Source organism: Strongylocentrotus purpuratus, unplaced genomic scaffold (genome assembly GCF_000002235.5).
Source record: "Strongylocentrotus purpuratus isolate Spur 01 unplaced genomic scaffold, Spur_5.0 spur5_scaffold_19, whole genome shotgun sequence".
NCBI classification, from domain to species: domain Eukaryota; kingdom Metazoa; phylum Echinodermata; class Echinoidea; order Camarodonta; family Strongylocentrotidae; genus Strongylocentrotus; species Strongylocentrotus purpuratus.
This window is the reverse complement of record NW_022145604.1, coordinates 28,788,377-28,812,154: the sequence shown is the minus strand read 5'-3', so window position 1 is coordinate 28,812,154 and position 23,778 is coordinate 28,788,377.

Here is a 23,778-nt window from a genome sequence, read left to right as displayed (position 1 = left end):
GAAATATTGCACCTCGAGCTTTTTTGAACTCCATTTTATCCCTCGCAGGGCTCGAATAACCAGACATTCGGAAACCGTCTCAACGACCAACGCACACAGAGGACTTTCGTCCTGCGGGTGTCGACACGCTTGAGTAGGCAAGTTTTTAGAATAAAATGCAGCCCACTTCAGCAACATTTTACTTTGCCCGAAGGACGCCTATGCACTGGTTTCATTTATCTACTTGACAATCAATAGATCTTTTCTGCCTAGTGGTTGTCAGTAATTTGGATGCCAAGATGAGGATACAACTGATACAATTCCTCCTTGGTTTGACCATACTTGCTACTGTTGTGAAGCAAAGCGGTAAGTTGAAACGATATACTGTATTTTGCAATATTTGATAACGTCCATGTTTTGATAAATGGGGTAGGTTTTGTAATTATTTCTTTTTTTGAACAAAATATGTGTATAACATGTTATTATGTAAAATAATACATACAAATTATGCTATGTATCCATAGTCTATGATCTTTTCCCAAAGAGATTTATTTTCTTAATCACGTTTCATCTGACTAATTATGCAATGATTTAACATTAATGCATTGGAAACATTCCTGAATAATTTTAGTCTCTATTTCCTTGCTCACTTTACACTAATACCCTGAACTTATAAATTTTCTTATGTATGGATGGGAATGGGAAGTATTTAATTTTATTTTAGAATCCCCGAGTAAAACATAGAATTTCCTCTATACCGGCGCATTAGTGGTTCCGGTATTCTCTGGCGGGAGAGAGGCGAGAGCTGTGGGGGCGGGGGGGGGGGGGGAGTGGGCATATCGAAAAAACAAATATGAAAAGCACAACAAAAGAGGGAATGCACCAAGTTTCTGAAATGCCATCCTGGCAACAACATTTCTACCAAGCCCCAATCAGGAAGATAATATTTTCATATCAGAGGCAACAGTATGGGCGAATTCCCTGAAGATCGGATCGCAAAATAGTCGTGTGGTGTGCGGAGGGCTTATTCAAACTGCAGGTATATTTTAACGTTACAATCTGATATAATACTCTTTTTTCGGTATAATTATCATCCTCATAATAATCATTTGTCAGGACTCCTCAATCCTCCCTCTCTCTAACATGGTGCTCCCGCAAGCCTAATGTATATAATCATATCTGTTTCGTGATTTTCTACCTTGTTTACAGAGGGCGTTATGGGACCAGCAATCGTAGGAAGCTTACTATTAGGAACAATCTTTGGAGGAATACTAACGGGCACTCGCTCACCAGGTAATAATCACCATATCACAGCAATGACGTTGTTATTACATCATTTCGTTTTTAGAGAAGACTAAAGGCGCCTTAGAATGAGGGTGAATAATTTTATTTCCATTAATGTCGTGACTTATACACTTTACGTTTCATATTAATATTTGTTTTTTCTCGCATATAAAGGATCAGGCATAGTTTACAATAAACAGAAATGATCAGTGATGGTCATGCAAGTGGTTACTTTTTAAGCCGTATTAACGAACAAAATTTGTGAGACAAAATGAGTGACTAATTAATTATTCTTGTCAAAAAAAAGTGTCATCATATCAAAGTGTACAAGCTATCACAATCCATCGATTTGCTACTAAATCGACGGTGAGGTGACCCTTTAAGATGTTAACATGGTAAATCAGAAATGTATTTTATTTTGGAATAGGTCATATGTTTGTATCAAAATTATCAAAATTGTATAGAATCACTATCCACCCATTTTTAAAAATTCCCCAAAACTTTGTAATACCTTTAATGATGGAATAAAAAATCAGAAGACAATGAACATCCTTGGATATATCATGAACATATAAAACTTAGATAGCGCCACTCTCGATGAGATCGTGGCTTTACCCTTCCATCATCGATCTCATAAAGAACAGACACTCAGAAAGTGTTGATATACCATCTTGAAAAGCTTGTCACTCCTCGAACCTGTTATACGCTTACTAAGTAGACTTTTTGAGAGGGGAAAAAGCTCCCAAAGACACGGCCTAGTGCTAGCACGTACAATTGAGGTATTCTTTATCAATACTTGAATTGATATATCTAATACTTTTTAAAAAGCGCTACTATCTATCATGCTTGAAACTACTAGTGCTGAACTAGTTTTACCCCGACATTTCCATGCCTACTACTACGGTACTCTAGCATTTTAAATGTATTCATGCCAGGTACTTTGTTTTATCCCACATGGCTTGAATGTGGCGTATGAATAATATTGTCTTGCCAAAATAAATTTTATGGCAGGGACTTTGAACCTCTATTTTTGTGAGCCATAGTACGGTTACCTATCCACTAGACCGCATCATCTCTACACCACCTTGGACTAAGAGCTGTTAAGATTCATCCCCAATTCATATTTTGATCCCACAAAATTTACAGTTTGTTTCATTTTATATCAAATTCATTAAATTAATTATATGCACAGATTAGTATACAGAGGTATTTGCACTTCACCCACACCCGGTCTTGAAGAGGCGTTGTAGTCGAGTTGTTTAAAAGCTTGACTAGATATGGACAGTTGGATTGATGGATTCCCACCAAACTTGAGTCATGTATATATCTTGCAGAGCTAATAAATTGATTAGAATTGGGGATCAAGTGGTCAAAGGACACATGGCTCATTATGTATGCAAAAATAGCTCGTGATCGCATTATCATTAACTGATAGACGGAATATCATCAAGCTCAAGGCATGTATGTCGTATCAGGACAAGCACCCCCTGGGCAATCACCCCCGGAAAATTACCCCCCGGAAAACTACCCCCGTAGGACGATTACCCCCGGAAAATTACCTCCGGAAAATTACCCCCCGGAGAATTACCCCCCGACGACAATTACCCCCAAGGACAATAACCCCCCAGAAAATTACCCCCCGGAGAATTACCCCCCCCCCCGAGGACAACTACCCCCCGGGGACAATTACCCCCCAAGGACAACTACTTCCCGAGGACAACTACCCCCCCGAGGACAATTACTCCCCGAGGACAATTACCCCCGAGGACAATTAACCACCATGGACACTACTGGGAATGGTGGCTCAGTGGTTAGAGCGCCCGCCTCATGAATTGAAGGTCGTTGGTTCGAACCCCGACCGAGTCATACCAAAAACTTATAACAATGGGACCTTCTGCCTTCTAGCTAGGCGTTCAGCATATTAGATTGGAGAAGGGTAGTAATAACATATTATGTTATGCAGGGCCCGCCGGAAGAGCAGTTTCATAACTGAAGTGGCTACCCTGTGTAAATAAAACGTTATTATTATTATTAGATGATACGTATGAAATATACGTATCACCTTTTGATTTCGTCAAGATTTTTCTTTATTATTATTATTATTATTAGGTGATACATATGAAATATACGTATCACCTTTTGATTTCGTCAATATTTTTCTTTATTATCAGGTGGGCTGTATCTAATACAGACCACCTTATATTTTTGTTAAAATTGCCTTTATTATTATTATTATTATTATTTATTATTTATCAGGTGGGCTGTATATAATACAGACTACCTTATAATTTTGTTAAAAATTGCCTTTATTTATTATCAGGTGGGCTGTATCTAATACAGACCACCTTATAATTTTGTTAAAATTGCCTTTATTATTTATTTATCAGGTGGGCTGTATCTAATACAGACCACCTTATAATTTCGTTAGAATTGCCTTTATCAGGTGGGCTGTATCTAATACAGACCACCTTATATTTTTGTTAAAATCGCCTTTATCAGGTGGGCTGTATCTAATACAGACCACCTTATATTTTTGTTAAAATTGCCTTTATTTTTATTTATTTATTATTTATTTATTTATTTTTCTTATTTCGACCCACTTTTTTGTTAGCAAAATTACTTTGAAATGGTTCAATCAAATGCTTTGATATTTGGCACACATATGTATAGGCATATGGACATAACACAGTAAGGTTTTCAACCTTGACCTTGACTGATGACGTCATCTAGGCGCCATTTTGTGAAATTTTCTGAAAATAAACTCATGATCATATCTTCCTAACCAAAAGGTATTTCAGATTCATATTTATTATGATCAAGGTCAATATCAGTCCAGTCAATTTCAGGTCAAAAAACGCGCGCGTGCGCGTACGTCCGCGCGTCAGTGCGCACGCAAAATTTTTAAATGCTCAAAATCGTCTCAAATTTATTTTGCATACGTTTCAGGTCATTTTAAGCATTTTTTAAAAAATCGCGCGTACGAGCATGCGCGCGCGTTTTTGCGCGTAACACCATTACAAAACATAGAATCGCCATTTTTTTTTCTTTCATGATATTTCTCATATTTTTTCAAGGAATTTGATACCATGTTTATCTCTTTATGACCATTATGAACAAGATGAGCGTAAATTCAAGATAAATGTCAGTGCGCGCGAGCTCTTTTAAAACATAGCATATATGGGCAAAAACATGCCTATACAAAATCCGTTATAGCTCTTTGGAATGCACCGGGATCCTCATTTATTTTTCATATTTAGATAGAGTATGAGTCGGAAATATGATTTCATGTCTCATTTGGCCATTAAGTGTATCGTGACATCATCACAATGGCCTTGGAACTCAAAATACGAATTTGCATATTATGACGTCAGCATATTTATGTAAAATTGATTGTATCTCTGTAAATATTGATCAATTTTCTTCAAAATGTCGATAGGTTGTAGCTAAGACAATTCTCTACAAGCGTAGTAATAACTATTTTTCATTTTGATGACGTCATCGTACTGAAAATTTTGATTAAAGGCCTCATGTCAAAAACTTCATAATTTGCGTGTTATGCCTATAGAAGGTGAATTTAGTTCACGTTATGAATCTACATGATATTGTTTTTTAAGAATTTGTAAGCAGTATGTCGCTTATTTTTGCTCTATTTTGTCTCAAATTTTAGATGACCAGCCCACCTATACTTGTTCCAAACAAGTATTATATGTCTAGTTATTTATTTATTTTTCTTAATTCTACCCACTTTTTTGTTAACAAGATAACTTGAAAATGGCTCAATTAAATGCCTTGAAATTTGGCACACATATGTAGAGGCATATGAACAAAACAAAGTAATGTTTTCAACTTTGACCTTGACTGATGACGTCATCTAGGCGCCATTTTGTGAAATTTTCTGAAAATTTACTCATGGTCATATTTTCATAACGGTAAATCATTTCTCATTCATATTTATCATGATCAAGGTCAATATCAGTCCGGTCAATTTCATGTCAAAAAACGCGCGCGTGCGCGTACGTCCGCGCGTCAATGCGCGCGCAAAATGTTTTAATGCTCAAAATCGTCTCAAATTTATTTTGCATACGTTTCAGGTCATTTTAAGCATTTTATAAAAAATCGCGCGTACGAGCATGCGCGCGCATTTTCGCGCGTAACACCATTACAAAACATAGAATCGCCATTTTTTTTTCTTTCATGATATTTCTCATATTTTTTCAAGGAATTTGATACCATGTTTATCTCTTTATGACCATTATGAACAAGATGAGCGTAAATTCAAGATAAATGTCAGTGCGCGCGAGCTCTTTTAAAACATAGCATATATGGGCAAAAACATGCCTATACAAAATCCGTTATAGCTCTTTGGAATGCACCGGGATCCTCATTTTTTTTCATATTTAGATAGAGTATGAGTCGGAAATATGATTTCATGTCTCATTTGGCCATTAACTCTTATCGTGCCAAGAACACTGTTCTGTGCATGCGCTGGCGTGCCACGCACACATAATCGGGTTTCTGTTGACTTGCCATGGACACATAAACTCTCATCCGCTCGCGTGCCACGGACACATTTTCGTGCATAAGTACACAAGCTAATTGTTTATGCCTATTGTGCGATGCGCATTGCGTGCACGCATGAATGCTTACTGTATTTGTGGAGGGGGTTTATTGTTGTTTTGATTTTGCGTGCTTCACGTATACCGTTACATTGGATTTTCCTGAGAAAATTGCGATATTTTATCATCAAATTAGTCAGTTTTGATCATGGCCCCTCAGATTGTGTGCGGGAAATGAGACAACGGATTGGTTTGACAACTCACTGATAGTGCTTATTTACTTTACCAAAATTACAGATTCATGAAATGATATTGGTATCAACAGAAAGAGAGTTAAATTTCCTACAACTTTAACGTACAATTCTTTTTTATACAATATACAGATGAGATGTTATAGTGGATCAAACATAGTAACAATTTAAACTACACGCACTTGAACCAACCCTAAATTAACTTAGCACACAGGAGATTAGTAGCGGGCACAATAGGGATTAGCACTGTGGCACTGGGTGAATTGCATAGGGGCAGCTTAAGAGTTAAGTGTATCGTGACATCATCACAATGGCCTTGGAACTCAAAATACGAATTTGCATAATTATTATGACGTCAGCATATTTATGTAAAACTGATTGTATCTCTGTAAATATTGATCATTTTTCTTCAAAATTTCGATATGTTGTAGCTAAGACAATTCTCTACAAGCGCAGTAATAACCATTTTTCATTTTGATGACGTCATCATAGTGAAAATTTTGATTAAAGGCCTCATGTCAAAAACTTCATAATTTGCGTGTTATGCCTATAGAAGGTGAATTTAGTTCACGTTATGAATCTACATGATATTGTTTTTTAAGAATTTGTAAGCAGTATGTCGCTTATTTTTGCTCTATTTTGTCTCAAATTTTAGTTGACCAGCCCACCTATACTTGTTCCAAACAAGTATTATATGTCTAGTTATTTATTTATTTATTATTTATCAGGTGGGCTGTATAACGTACAGACCACCTTATAATTTCGTTAGAATTGCCTTTATTTATTTATTATATATTTTTCTTATTTCTAACCACTTTTTTGTTGGCAAGATAACTTAGAAATGGCTTAATCAAATAATTTGAAATTTGGCACACATATGTATAGGCATATGTACAAAGCACAATAACGTTTTCAACATTGACCTTCACTGATGACGTCATCTAGGCGCCATTTTGTAAAATCTTACGAAAATCAACTCCTGATCATATCTTCATAACCAAAAGGTATTTCTGATTCATATTTATCATGATCAGGGTCAATATCCGTCCGGTCAAGTTCAGGTCAAATAACGCGCGCGTGCGCGTACGTCCGCGCGTCAATGCGCGCGCAAAATTTTGAAATGCTCAAAATCGTCTCAAAATCATTTTGCATACGTTTTAGGCCATTCTAAGCATTTTTTTAAAAATCGCGCACACGCGCATGCGCGCGCGTTTTCGCGCGTAAAACTATTAGACACCATAGAATCGCCATTTTTTTTCTTTCATAATATTCCACATATTCTTACAAACAAATTGATACCATGTTTGTCTCTTTATGACTATAAATAATTGAATATTCGACCGTTTAACATAAATTTCAATGCGCGCGAGCTCTTGTAATACATAGCATATATGGGCAAAAACATGCCTATGCAAAATCCATTATAGCTCTTTAGGATGCAAGGTGACCCCAATTTTTTTTTCATATTTTGAGCGAGTATGAATCAGAGATATGATTTCATGTCTCATTTGACCCTCAATTAACTCATGACGTCATCATAATGGCCTCCGAACTCAAAATTTCAATTTGCCTATTATGACGTCAGCATTTTTTTGGAAAATTGATTGTATCTTTCTAAAAATTGATTAATTTTCTTTAAAATTTTGATATGTTCTAGCTGAGACAATTCTCTACAAATCCAGTTGTCACAATTTTTCATTTTGACAAAGGCATCATGGCGTATTTTTGCGATTAAAGGAGGCAAGCTAATTTTTTCACATTTTGCGTGTATTCTCTATGGGACATGACTTTTTCTCAAAACTTGATTCTACATTCCCGTCTTTCGCGAGCAATATCTACGTCGTTTTAGCTTCATTTACGCTGAACTCCGAATATGTTGTAGCTGAGACTAAAAGCTATTTCAAATGTACCCTTTATTTTGTCTCAATTTTTTGTTGGATCAGCCCACCTATACTTGTTCCAAACAAGTATTACAAATCTAGTCAGGTGGGCTGTATCTAATACAGACCACCTTATAATTTTGTTAAAATTGCCTTTATTATTATTATTTATTATTTATTTTATTTTTTTATTTTGAACCACTTTTTTGTTAACTTTGAAATGGTTCAACAAAATACCTTGAAATTTGGCACACATATGTATAGGCATATGAACAAAGCAAGGTAAGGTTTTTAACCATGACCTTGACTGATGACGTCATCTAGGCGCCATTTTGTGAAATATTCTGAAAATCAACTCATGATCATATCTTCATAACCAAAGGGTATATCTCATTCATATTTATCATGATCAAGGTCAATATCAGTCCGGTCAATTTCAGGTCAAAAAACGCGCGCGTGCGCGTACGTCCGCGCGTCAGTGCGTGCGCAAAATTTAAAAATGCTCAAAATCGTCTCAAATTTATTTTGCATACGTTTCAAGTCATTTTAAGCATTTTTATAAAAAAATCGCGCACACGCGCATGCGCGCGCGTTTTCGCGCGTAACACCATTACACAACATATAATAGCCATTTTTTTTCATGATATTTCTCATATTTTTTCGAACAATTTGATACCATGTTTATCTCTTTATGACCATTAATAACAAGATGAGCGTCCATTCAAGATAAATGTCCATGCGCGCGAGCTCTTGTAATACATAGCATATATGGGCAAAAACATGCCTATACAAATTCCATTATAGCTCTTTGGGATGGAACTGGACCCCCAATATTTTTTCATATTTTGATAGAGAATGAGTCGGAAATTTGATTAAATGTCTCATTTGCCTATTAAAAATATTTTGACATCATCATAATGGCCTTCGAACTAACAATAGGAATTTGCATATTATGACTTCAGCATATTTATGGAAAATTGATTGTATCTCTGTAAATATTGATCGATTTTCTTCCAAATTTTGATATGTTTTAGCTGAGACAATTTTCTACGAATGCAGTTCCTATTATTTTTCATTTTGACAAAGGCATCATGGCGTATTTTTGCGGTTAAAGGAGGCATGTCAATTTTTTACATTTTGCGTGTATTCTCTATGGGACATGACTTTTTCTCAAAACTCGATTCTACATTCCCGTCTTTCGCGAGCAATATCTACGTCGTTTTAGCTTCGTTTACGCTGAACTTCGTGTATGTTGTAGATGAGACAAAAAGCTATCTCAAATGTGCCCTTTATTTTGTCTCAATTTTTTGTTGGATCAGCCCACCTATACTTGTTTCAAACAAGTATTACAAATCTAGTTTATTTTTCTTATTTTGACCCACTTTTTTGTTAGCAAGATAACTTTGAAAAGATTCAATCAAATGCTTTGATTTTTGGCAAACATACGTAAAGGCATATGGAAAAGACACGGTAAGGTTTTCAACCTTGACCTTGACTGATGACGTCATCTAGGCGCCATTTTGTGACATTTTCTGAAAATCATCTCATGATCATATCTTCATAACCAAAAAGTATTTCTCATTCATATTTATCATGATCTAGGTCAATATCAGTCCGGTCAATTTCAGGTCAAAAAACGCGCGCATGCGCGTACGTCATATCTTCATAACGGTTTTCAACCTTGACCTTGACTGATGACGTCATCTAGGCGCAATTTTGTGACATTTTCTGAAAATCATCTCATGATCATATCTTCATAACCAAAAAGTATTTCTCATTCATATTTATCACGATTAAGATAAATATCCGTCCGGTCAAGTTGAGGTCAATAAAAGTGCGCAAATGCGCGCGTGCGCGTTCGTCCGCGCGTTTACGCGCGCGCAAAAATGTAAAATGCTCCAAATCATCCCATATTTTTTTTGCATACGTTTCAGGCCATATGGAGCATTTGATAAAAAAATTACGCATACGCGCATGCGTGTATTCTCTATGGGACATGACTTTTTCTCAAAACTGGATTCTACACTCCTGTCTTTCGTGAGCAAAATCTCCGTTGTTTTAGCTTTGTTTTCGCTGAGCTTTGGATATGTTGTAGCTGAGACAATGAGCTATCAAAACTGTGCCTTTTATTTTTCGATTAGATGCCGGGATCATGCTCATATTTCACTTGCAAAGTAGGATTTCTGAATTCCATTTCCCGTTTACGTGTAATCGCTATGGGAGATGTTTTGGTATATCGGTAACGCACTTGACTTCCAACCTCGAGATCCCTGGTTCGAGTCCGGGTGTCTCCAACACTTTTTTTTCACTTTTTTTTCCTTTTGACTTTCACTGTACCATCTCCTTTGATTATTTAAACACGTAGATTCCCAAATAATGTCATAAATAACCCTTTTTACTTTATTATTACCCTATTTTCACTTAATCCATTACTTTTTGCGTGTAATCCCTATGGGAGATGACTTTTTCTAAAATCTGGAGTCTACATTCCTGTCTTTTGCGAGCAATATCGCCGTTATTTCGGCTTGGATTTTGTTGATTTTTAAGTATGTTGTAGCTGAGACTATATGCTATCTAAATCAACCCTCATTTTTTCAATAAGATGTCATGATCGCGCTCATGATCATGATCATGATCATCATGATCATCATTGATCATTATTAATTACATTTTCATTTCTTTGAATAAGATAAAAATCGTCAAAAGGTGTTCTTCATGATGTAAATTAGAGTCAAATGTGTAACTGGTTACTGCACAGGGTCAAAGGTCATATATTGTTTCAATCTATCTTCCCTAGATCCATGATGATCAAGGAGACACAATTTAATCTTGACATATGAATAGATCATAATGGGAGAAGCATATGAATGGGAGAAGCATTTTACAAAATAATATATCGTGTAATGCATTATTCGTTATGTAGACCATTATCATACGTATCACCTAATTCGTCTAAGTGACGAATTAAAGTCTAGTTAGGTGATACGTACGTAGACGTATCACCTTTTGATTCCGTCAAGATTTTTATTATTTATTTATTTATTTATTAGGTGATACGTAACGAAGTCTACTATGCAAAAAAAAAAAAAAAATTGCATACGTTTTAGGCCATTATAAGCATTTTATAAAAGATCGCGCAAAACGCGCGTTTTTGCGCGTTTTCGTTCGTCACGGCCGAACGAAAAATAATTACCCCTCAATTTTTTTTGACAGGATATTCCTCATATTTTTCTGAACAATTTGATACCATGTTTATCTTTTTATCACTATTAATAACGGAATGAGCGTCCGTTGAAGATAAATATCCGTGCGTGCGAGCTCATGTATTACATAGCATATATGGGCAAAAACATGCCTATAAAAAGTACATCGGGATGAGTAAGGACTGCCAATTTTGTTTCATATTTAGATACAGTATGAGTCGGAGATATGATTTCATATCTTATTAGGCCATTAAATACATCTTGACGTCATCATAATGGCCTTGAAAGTCAAAATACAAAATTGCATATTATGACGTCATTATATTTATGGAAAATTTAGTGTATTTCTCATAATATTGACTGATTTTCTTCCAAATTTCGGTATCTTGTAGTTGAGGCAATTGCCTTCAAGGTAAATACACACTACTTTTTATTTCATTGACGTCATCATAGTACAAAATTCAATTAAAGGCCACATTTCAGAATTTTCTTAATTTGCGTGTTATGCCTAAGGAAGGTGAATTTCGTTCAAATCATGAATCTTCATGACATTGATCTTTGAGCACTATCTAGCTTATTTGTACTCTATATTCTGAAGGGGGCGCTATACCACTCTTAATGATGGTCTTTATCGTATTTATGATCATTATCATTAGATTATCATCGGCACACTTTCATGATAACAAAATAGCACGTATCACCTTATTCGTCAAAGTGACGAATTAAAGTCTAGTTAGGTGATACGTAACGAAGTCTACGTATCACCTATTGATTTCGTCAAGATTTTATTTTTTATTTTTGGTGATACGTATGAAATATACGTATCACCTTTTGATTTCGTCAAGATTTTTCTTTATTATTTATTATTATTATTTATTAGGTGATACGTACGTAGACGTATCACCTTTTGATTTCGTCAAGATTTTTATTATTTATTTATTTATTTATTATTAGGTGATACGTATGAAATATACGTATCACCTTTTGATTTCGTCAAGATTTTCTTTATTAGGTGATACGTACGTAGACGTATCACCTTTTGATTTCGTCAAGATTTTTATTATTATTTATTTAGGTGATACGTAACGAAGTCAACGTATCACCTTTTGATTTCGTCAAGATTTTCTTTTTTTTTTTTATTATTATTCTTCCTCGAATTTGTTCGCAGGATATCTCAAGACTCAATAAAGCCATTGTTATGAATCTTTCACTGATGATAGGTCTTAGTCTAACTTAGAACTGCGTGACTTTTCAAAGACTCAAAGTCATCGTGACATCATCCAGGCGCCATTTTGTAAAAATCAACTTATGATCATATCTTCATAACGGAAAGTAATTTTACATTCATATTTATCAAGATTAAGATCAATATCCGTCGGGTCAATTTGAGGTCAATAAACGTGCGCAAATGCGCGCGTGCGCGTTCGTCCGCGCGTTTACGCGCGCGCAAAAATTTAAAATGCTCTAAATCATCCCAAATTTTTTTTGCATACGTTTCAGGCCATATGGAGCATTTGATAAAAAAATTATGCTCACGCGCATGCGCGCCTGTTTTTTGCGCGTACTAGCGTTTTCCAACATAGAATCGCCGAAATATTTCTATCATCATATTTGGCACATTTTTCCAAGCATTTTGATAACTTGTTAACCCTTTAATAACGCAATTAGCGTCCGTCAAAGTTGACAGCGCGCGCGGACCTGCGTTATCTTTATCCACAATACATGAGCAAAAACATGCCTATACAAAAATCTTTTTAACTCTTCGGAAAAGATATGAACTCCCAATATTTTGTCATATTGAGATAGATTATGAGTCGGAGATATGATTTCATGTCTCATTTGACCCTCAATTAACTAATGACGTCATCATAATGGCCTCCAAACTCAAAATTTCAATTTGCATATTTTGACGTTTGCATATTTTTGGAAAATTGATTGTATCTCTGTAAATATTGATTTATTTTGTTTAAAATTTTGATATGTTCTAGCTGAGATAATTTTCTACAAATGCAGTGACCACACCTTTCCAGTTTGACAAAGGTATCATGGCGTATTTTTGCGATTAAAGGAGGCATGTCAGTTTTTCACATTTTGCGTGTATTGTCTATGGGACATGACTTTTTCTCAAAACTGGATTCTACATTTCCGTCTTTCGCGAGCAATATCTCTGTTGTTTTATCTTTGTTTACGCTGAACTTCAAGTATGTTGTAGCGGAGACAAAAGGCTATCTCTAGTGTGCACTTTATTTTCCGATCATATGCCGGGATTATGCTCATATTTCACTTGCAATGTAAGACTTCAGAATTCCATTTCCCGTTTACGTGTAATCGCTATGGGAGATGTTTTGGTATATCAGTAACGCACTTGACTTTCAACCTCGAGATCCCTGGTTCGATTCCGGGTGTCTACAACAATTTTTTTCTTCACTCTTTTTTCCTTTTGACCTTTCACTGTACCTTCTCCTTTGATTATTTAAACACGTAGAATCGCTTAATCCATTACTTTTTGCGTGTAATCCCTAAGGGAGATGACTTTTTCTCAAATCTGGATTCTACATTCCTGTCTTTTGCGAGCAATATCGCCATTAGTTCTGCTTGGATTTTGTTGATTTTTAAGTATGTTGTAGCTTAGACTATATGCTATCTAAATCAATCCTTATTTTTTCAATAAGATGTCAAGATCGCGGTCATGATCATGATCATTATCATAATGATGATAATCATTTATCAATTACATTTTCATTTCTTTGAATAAGATAAAATCGTCAAAAGGTGTTCTTCATGATGTAAATTAGAGTCAAATGTGTAACTGGTTACTGCACAGGGTCAAAGGTCATATCTTGTTTCAATCTATCTTCCCTAGATCCATGATGATCAAGGAGACACAATTTAATCTTGACATATGGATAGATCATAATGGGAGAAGCATATAAATGGGAGAAGCATTTTATAAAATAATATATCGTGTAATGCATTATTCGTTATGTAAACCATTATCATACGTATCACCTAATTCGTCTAAGTGACGAATTAAAGTCTAGTTATTTATTATTATTCTTCCTCGAATTTGTTCGCAGGATATCTCAAGACTGAACGAAGCCATTGTTATGAATCTTTCAATGATGATAGATCTTAGTCTAACTTAGAACTGCGTGACTTTTCAAAGACTCAAAGTCATCGTGACGTCATCCAGGCGCCATTTTGTGAAAATCAACTAATGATCATATCTTTATAACGAATAATAATTTTTCATTCATATTTATCATGATTAAGATCAATATCCGTCCGGTCAAGTTGAGGTCAATAAACGTGCGTAAATGCGCGCGTGCGCGCTCGTCCGCGCGTTTACGCGCGCGCAAAAATTAAAAATGCTCTAAATCATCCCAAATTTTTTTTGCATACGTCTCAGGCCATATGGAGCATTTGATAAAAAAATTACGCACACGCGCATGCGCGCGCGTTTTCGCGCGTACTGGCATTTTGCAACATAGAATCGCCGATTTTTTTCTGTCATCATATTCGGTACATTTTTCCAAGCATTTTGATAATTTGTTCACCTTTTATTAACGCAATGAGCGTCCGTCAAAGTTGACAGCACGCGCGGATTTGCGTTATCTTTATCCACAATACATGGGCAAAAACATGCCTATATAAAATTCATTGTAACTCTTTAGAATAGATAGAAACTCCTAATATTTTGTCATATTTGGATAGATTATGAGTCGGAGATATGATTTCATGTCTCATTTGATCCTCAATTAACTCATGACGTCATCATAATGGCCTCCAAACTCAAAATTTTAATTTGCATATTATGACGTCAGCATATTTTTGGAAAATTGATTGTATCTCTGTAAATATGGATCAATTTTCTTTTTAATTTTGATTTGTTCTAGCTGAGACAATTTTCTACAAATGTAATGTTCACAATTTTTATTTTTGACAAAAGTATCATGGTGTATTTTTGCGATTAAAGGAGGCATGTCAATTTTTCGCATTTTGCGTGTATTCTCTATGGGACATGACTTTTTCTCAAAACTGGATTCTACACTCCTGTCTTTCGCGAGCAAAATCTCCGTTGTTTTAGCTTCGTTTTCGCTGAGCTTCGGATATGTTGTAGCTGAGACAATGAGCTATCACAAGTGTGCCCTTTATTTCTCGATCAGATGCCGGGATCATGCTCATATTTCACTTGCAAAGTAGGATTTCTGAATTCCATTTCCTGTTTACGTGTAATCGCTATGGGAGATGTTTTGGTATATCGGTAACGCACTTGACTTCCAACCTCGAGATCCCTGGTTCGAGTCCGGGTGTCTCCAACACTTTTTTTTCTCACTTTTTTTTCCTTTTGACCTTCACTGTACCATCTCCTTTGATTATTTAAACACGTAGATTCGCAAATAATGTCATAAATAACCCTTTTTACTTTATTATTACCCTATTTTCACTTAATCCATTACTTTTTGCGTGTAATCCCTATGGGAAATGACTTTTTCTCAAATCTGGAGTCTACATTCCTGTCTTTTGCGAGCAATTTCGCCGTTATTTCGGCTTGGATTTTGTTGATTTTTGAGTATGTTGTAGCTGAGATTATATGCTATCTAAATCAACCCTCATTTTTTCAATAAGATGTCATGATCGCGCTCATGATCATGATCATGATCATCACGATCATCATTATCATAATGATGATAATCATTTATCAGTTACATTTTCATTTCTTTGAATAAGATAAAAATCGTCAAAAGGTGTTCTTCATAATGTAAATTAGAGTCAAATGTGTAACTGGTTACTGCACAGGGTCAAAGGTCATATATTGTTTCAGTCTATCTTCCCTAGATCCATGATGATCAAGGAGACACAATTTAATCTTGACATATGACTAGATCATAATGGGAGAAGCATATGAATTGGAGAAGCATTTTACAAAATAATATATCGTGTAATGCATTATTCGTTATGTAGACCATTATCATACGTATCACCTAATTCGTCTAAGTGACGAATTAAAGTCTAGTTATTATTATTATTTTTAGGTGATACGTACGTAGACGTATCACCTTTTGATTTCGTCAAGATTTTTATTATTATTTATTAGGTGATACGTAACGAAGTCAACGTATCACCTTTTGATTTCGTCAAGATTTTTCTTTATTATTATTATTATTATTATTATTAGGTGATACGTAACGAAGTCTACGTATCACCTATTGATTTCGTCAAGATTTTTATTTTTTTTTTTTTTTATTTATTATTCTTCCTCAAATTTGTTCGCAGGATATCTCAAGACTGAATGAAGCAATTGTTATGAATCTTTCAATGATGATAGATATTAGTCTAACTTAGAACTGCGTGACTTTTCAAAGACTCAAAATCATCGTGACGTCATCCAGGCGCCATTTTGTGAAAATCAAGTAATGATCATATCTTCATAACGAATAGTAATTTTTCATTCATATTTATCATAATTAAGATCAATATCCGTCCGGTCAATTTCAGGTCAATAAACGTGCAAAAATGCGCGCGTGCGCGCTCGTCCGCGCGTTTACGCGCGCGCAAAAACTAAAAATGCTCAAAATCATCCCAAATTTTTTTTGCATACGTTTCAGGCCATATGGAGCATTTGATAAAAAAATTACGCACACGCGCATGCGCGCGCGTTTTCGCGCGTACTGGCATTTTGCAACATAGAATCGCCGATTTTTTTCTGTCATCATATTCGGTACATTTTTCCAAGCATTTTGATAATTTGTTCACCTTTTATTAACGCAATGAGCGTCCGTCAAAGTTGACAGCACGCGCGGATTTGCGTTATCTTTATCCACAATACATGGGCAAAAACATGCCTATATAAAATTCATTGTAACTCTTTAGAATAGATAGAAACTCCTAATATTTTGTCATATTTGGATAGATTATGAGTCGGAGATATGATTTCATGTCTCATTTGATCCTCAATTAACTCATGACGTCATCATAATGGCCTCCAAACTCAAAAATTTAATTTGCATATTATGACGTCAGCATATTTTTGGAAAATTGATTGTATCTCTGTAAATATGGATCAATTTTCTTTTTAATTTTGATATGTTCTAGCTGAGACAATTTTCTACAAATGTAATGTTCACAATTTTTATTTTTGACAAAAGTATCATGGTGTATTTTTGCGATTAAAGGAGGCATGTCAATTTTTCGCATTTTGCGTGTATTCTCTATGGGACATGACTTTTTCTCAAAACTGGATTCTACACTCCTGTCTTTCGCGAGCAAAATCTCCGTTGTTTTAGCTTCGTTTTCGCTGAGCTTCGGATATGTTGTAGCTGAGACAATGAGCTATCACAAGTGTGCCCTTTATTTTTCGAGTAGATGCCGGGATCATGCTCATATTTCACTTGCAAAGTAGGATTTCTGAATTCCATTTCCTGTTTACGTGTAATCGCTATGGGAGATGTTTTGGTATATCGGTAACGCACTTGACTTCCAACCTCGAGATCCCTGGTTCGAGTCCGGGTGTCTCCAACACTTTTTTTTTTCACTTTTTTTTCCTTTTGACCTTCACTGTACCATCTCCTTTGATTATTTAAACACGTAGATTCGCAAATAATGTCATAAATAACCCTTTTTACTTTATTATTACCCTATTTTCACTTAATCCATTACTTTTTGCGTGTAATCCCTATGGGAAATGACTTTTTCTCAAATCTGGAGTCTACATTTCTGTCTTTTGCGAGCAATATCGCCGTTATTTCGGCTTGGATTTTGTTGATTTTTGAGTATGTTGTAGCTGAGATTATATGCTATCTAAATCAACCCTCATTTTTTCAATAAGATGTCATGATCGCGCTCATGATCATGATCATGATCATCATGATCATCATTATCATAATGATGATAATCATTTATCAATTACATTTTCATTTCTTTGAATAAGATAAAATCGTCAAAAGGTGTTCTTCATGATGTAAATTAGAGTCAAATGTGTAACTGGTTACTGCACAGGGTCAAAGGTCATATATTGTTTCAATCTATCTTCCCTAGATCCATGATGATAAAGGAGACACAATTTAATCTTGACATATGAATAGATCATAATGGGAGAAGCATATGAATGGGAGAAGCAAAATAATATATCGTGTAATGCATTATTCGTTATGTAAAGCATTATCATACGTATCACCTAATTCGTCTAAGTGACGAATTAAAGTCTAGTTTATTTATTATTATTCTTCCTCGAATTTGTTCGCAGGATATCTCAAGACTGAATAAAGCCATTATCATGAAACTTACCATGATGATAGATCTTAGTCTAACTTAGAACTGCGTGACTTTTTAGAGAGTCAAAATTATCATGACGTCATCCAGGCGCCATTTTGTGAAAATCAACTAATGATCATATCTTCATAACGGAAAAGTATTTCTCATTCATAATTATCACGATTAAGATAAATATCCGTCCGGTCAAGTTGAGGTCAATAAAAGTGCGCAAATGCGCGCGTGCGCGTTCGTCCGCGCGTTTACGCGCGCGCAAAAATTTAAAATGCTCCAAATCATCCCAAATTTTTTTTGCATACGTTTCAGGCCATATGGAGCATTTGATAAAAAAATTACGCACACGCGCATGCGCGTGCGTTTTCGCGCGTACTGGCATTTTGCAACATAGAATCGCCGATTTTTTTCTGTCATCATATTCGGTACATTTTTCCAAGCATTTTGATAATTTGTTCACCTTTTATTAACGCAATGAGCGTCCGTCAAAGTTGACAGCACGCGCGGATTTGCGTTATCTTTATCCACAATACATGGGCAAAAACATGCCTATATAAAATTCATTGTAACTCTTTAGAATAGATAGACACTCCTAATATTTTGTCATATTTGGATAGATTATGAGTCGGAGATATGATTTCATGACTCATTTTATCCTCAATTAACTCATGACGTCATCATAATGGCCTCCAAACTCAAAATTTTAATTTGCATATTATGACGTCAGCATATTTTTGGAAAATTGATTGTATCTCTGTAAATATGGATCAATTTTCTTTTTAATTTTGATATGTTCTAGCTGAGATAATTTTCTACAAATGTAGTATTCACAATTTTTATTTTTGACAAAAGTATCATGGTGTATTTTTGCGATTAAAGGAGGCATGTCAATTTTTCGCATTTTGCGTGTATTCTCTATGGGACATGACTTTTTCTCAAAACTGGATTCTACACTCCTGTCTTTCGCGAGCAAAATCTCCGTTGTTTTAGCTTTGTTTTCGCTGAGCTTTTGATATGTTGTAGCTGAGACAATGAGCTATCAAAAGTGTGCTTTTATTTTTCGATTAGATGCCGGGATCATGCTCATATTTCACTTGCAAAGTAGGATTTCTGAATTCCATTTCCCGTTTACGTGTAATCGCTATGGGAGATGTTTTGGTATATCAGTAACGCACTTGACTTCCAACCTCGAGATCCCTCGTTCGAGTCCGGGTGTCTCCAACAATTTTTTTTCTTCACTTTTTTTTCCTTTTGACCTTCCCTGTACCATCTCCTTTGATTATTTAAACACGTAGAATCGCAAATAATGTCATAAACAACCCTTTTTACTTTATTATTACCCTATTTTCACTTAATCCATTACTTTTTGCGTGTAATCCCTATGGGAAATGACTTTTTCTCAAATCTGGAGTCTACATTCCTGTCTTTTGCGAGCAATATCGCCGTTATTTCGGCTTGGATTTTGTTCATTTTTGAGTATGTTGTAGCTGAGACTATATGCTATCTAAATCAACCCTCATTTTTTCAATAAGATGTCATGATCGCGCTCATGATCATGATCTTGATCATCATGATCATCATTATCATAATGATGATAATCATTTATCAATTACATTTTCATTTCATTGAATAAGATAAAAATCGTCAAAAGGTGTTCTTCATGATGTAAATTAGAGTCAAATGTGTAACTGGTTACTGCACAGGGTCAAAGGTCATATATTGTTTCAATCTATCTTCCCTAGATCCATGATGATCAAGGAGACACAATTTAATCTTGACATATGAATAGATCATAATGGGAGAAGCATATGAATGGGAGAAGCATTTTACAAATTAATATATCGTGTAATGCATTATTCTTTATGTAGACCATTATCATACGTATCACCTAATTCGTCTAATTGACGAATTAAAGTCTAGTTATTTTTATTATTCTTCCTCAAATTTGTTCGCAGGATATCTCAAGACTGAATGAAGCCATTGTCATGATTTTTTTAATGATGATAGATCTTAGTCTAACTTAAAACTGCGTGACTTTTCAAAGACTCAAAATCATCGTGACGTCATCCAGGCGCCATTTTGTTAAAATCAATTTATGATCATATCTTCATAACGGAAAGTAATTTTTCATTCATATTTATCATGAATAAGATCAATATCCGTCCGGTCAATTTCAGGTCAATAAACGTGCGCAAATGCGCGCGTGCGCGTTCGTCCGCGCGTTTACGCGCGCGCAAAAATTTAAAATGCACTAAATCATCCCAATTTTTTTTGGCATACGTTTCAGGCCATATGGAGCATTTGACAAAAAATCGAGCTCACGCGCATGCGCGCGCGTTTTTTGCGCGTACTAGCATTTTGCAACATAGAATCGCCGAATTTTCTCTATCATCTTATTTGGCACATTTTTCCAAGCATTTTGATAACTTGTTCATCTTTTAATAACGCAATGAGCGTCCGTCAAAGTTGACAGTGCGCGCGGACCTGCGTTATCTTTATCCACAATATATGAGCAAAAACATGCCTATACAAAATTCTTTGTAACCCTTCAGAATAGATAGCAACTCCCAATATTTTTTCATATTTAGATAGATTATGAGTCGTCAATATGATTTCATGTCTCATTTGACCTTCAATTAACTCATGACGTCACCATAATGTCCTCCAAACTCAAAAATTTAATTTGCATGTTATGACGTCAGCATATTTTTTGAAAATTGATTGTATCTCTGTAAATATTGATTAATTTTCTTTCAAATTTCGATATGTTCTAGCTGAAACAATTCTCTACAAATTAGTGTCCACAATTTTTCATTTTGACAAAGGCATCATGGCGTATTTTTGTGATTTCAGGAGGCATGTCAATTTTTCACATTTTGCGTGTATTCTGTATGGGACATGACTTTTTCTCAAAACTGGATTCTACCCAATAAACAAAATCACGTGAAAATCACGTCAATATGAAGGTATCGACTTGAGGAGAGTTACGTTCTTCAAACACCGGACATTTACGTAAATGTGTTAATACGTTTTTTGCATTAGGTAACTTAAAACACACGTACACTAAATCACGCAATTGTCACTGCAATATTACCATTATAATAACGTGATTATCCCTTCCTTGGAGACCATGGTTTGTAAACCTAATACTCCCGTGTTTGTTTGGTTATGAAATTACATCTTCATACACGAAATTATCGCGTCACAGAAACACGTGAAGCGTTAGTGATAGTTTTAGTCAAAATATCTGCGTGAAATTCACGTGAATATTACGAGGCTGACTTGAGATGAATCATGTTCTTCATTCACGTGAAATTTACGTCGAAGAGGAAGTATGTTACTGTAACCCGCGTTCAACCCAATAATTACGCAAATGTCACACAATAAATGAACCAAAATAATGACGTTCTCATCCCGTTTCTGAACATCGTGTCTTGGATCTTCAATAATTACGTCCAGGCGCGCCGGAAGCAGTTTGCGATTAGAGGGGGTTGGGTAAGGGGGAGGGGGTGCAAACATCCCAGAAGAGAAAGCTAGTTGCAACTGGTCCAGTTGATGAACCATTTAATGCCAACTGGTAACCCTGGAAATTGAAATGGGCTAAATGATCCAGTTGATCTAGGCCAGTTATAATTCAACTGGTCTAGCTGAGCCATTAGAACCATTTGGTAAAACTTCCAACCAGTTGAACAGCAACAATACTTCAATACTGGTACGTCTGAATTTCCAATGTAAGGGCACTGGTAATAAGTAGACATACATAATTGAAATAATCGAAAAAAATTCGTATACTTGTACTTTATTGAAATTATTTTAGTTCACAGTTTATGTTTCCCTTATTCATGTTTAACTAAATGTTATTTATACGAAGTAGCGAAATGTCCTAATAACTGGTAATATATATTTGTAGTATTTTCGAAATGAATTGCATATAACTAAATCATCAGTAATTAAGAAATATGCTGTAAATTCAGATAAATTGTTTTAAAAACATAGATCTGCACGCACCCCATATTCAATATGCAAATGAATTGGTGTCAGCTGGGTCAACTCGAAATATGCCAACGCTCAGTCATCAACTGGTGCAACTGGAAATATGCACACTCCAGTTATCAACTGGTGCAATGAAAATATGCCAACAGTCAGTTATCAACTGGTGAACATAGAAATATGCCAACAGTCACGGGATTATCACCACGGAACTTAAATGGTAACTGTGAAACCATCAAGACACCCAAGAATAACTCATTTTCACACATGGAAAACACGGAATACCCAGCTTATATTAAAAATCCGTTTGAGTCACGCGATCATCACCGCGGAACTGCTGGCAACTTTGACTACGATTTAAATTGGAGTTTTAAGACACCTAATCATGACTAATTTTTCACACCTAAAAGTCACGTATGCCCAGCTTAGATTAATAATCCGTTTGAGTCACGAGATCATCACCGCGGAACTGCTGGCAACTTTGACTACGATTTAAATAGGAGTTTTAAGACACCTAATCATGACTAATTTTTCACACCTAAAAGTCACGTATGCCCAGCTTAGATTAATAATCCGTTTGAGTCACGAGATCATCACCGCGGAACTTATGGCAACTTTGACTTCCATTTAAATAGGTGTTTTAATACACCTAATAATGACTAATTTTTCACTCCTAAATATCACGGATTCACAGCTTAGATTAGTAATCAGTTTTAACTACGTGATCATCACCAAGAAAGTTATGGTAACTTTGAAACCATTTAAATAGGTGTTTTAAGACACCTAATAATGACTAATTCTTCACACCTAAAAGTCACGTATGACAAGTTTAGATCAATAATCCGTTTGAGTCACGAGATCATCACCGCGGAACTTATGGCAACTTTGACTACCATTTAAAAAGGTGTTTTAAAACACTTAATAATTACTAATTTCCACACCTACATATCACGTTTTCACAGCTTAGATTAGTAATCAGCTTGAGCCACGTGATCATAACCAAGAAATTTATGGTAACTTTGAAACCTTTTAAAGAGGTGTGTAAGACACCTCAGAATTACTAGTTGAATATAACCAGAGATTCACGGACAGAACAATAAGACGATTAGCCGGTGTAAGTAACGTGATTATTACCATCAACCTTGGATAACCTGTGAAACCAATCAATAAAGGTGCTTACAATACCAAATAATTACGTATTTATCGCCACCATCGGTTAACTGACAAAAAACTCGTTGCTTGGTCAAGTGGTTATTTGGTCATAAACACTTGATTTACAGAGGTAAGTGGAATCATGTTACTCCAGTCGCGTGATAAACTGGTGGTTTTTAGGTTAGATGAAAACGTGAACAGGAGTACCTTTTTTGTT